Here is a 498-nt window from a genome sequence, read left to right as displayed (position 1 = left end):
TAAACAGTGCTCCAGTTGGCTAACACAGTAAATACTGACCAGTGATTCAGTGAACAAATAGAATGATATACTCAACTAACTATGTAAACATAATTGTAACATATAAGTAAGCAAACTTATGTATGCTCTAAACTAAATCTTAACTATGATAGAATTACCATACGCAAACAAAGTAAACACACAGGTTGACTAATCAACAAGCATAATGTTAATCTTCTACTAATTAAGTTCTTAATTCATCAAAAGTATGACTTAATAATAATAATGTTACCCAACACATGTGATGAATCTTTTTTTCACATGGGTGCACCTGTTGTATACTATATATATTGAGCACACTCAAATCGCATTCATTTTTGTAATATTTGCATAAATTTACATGAGCTACAGTATTGCTAAAATGTTACACAATTTATACCACTGTTTGTGGGCATGTGCCATTTCTTACAGATATCCAGTACTTACACTGTATCACACCCATTACATATGTGAGAATTG

Source organism: Monopterus albus, unplaced genomic scaffold, assembly GCF_001952655.1.
Source record: "Monopterus albus unplaced genomic scaffold, M_albus_1.0 scaffold93.1, whole genome shotgun sequence".
Taxonomy (NCBI): Eukaryota; Metazoa; Chordata; class Actinopteri; order Synbranchiformes; family Synbranchidae; genus Monopterus; species Monopterus albus.
Note: the sequence above shows the minus strand (reverse complement) of the source record.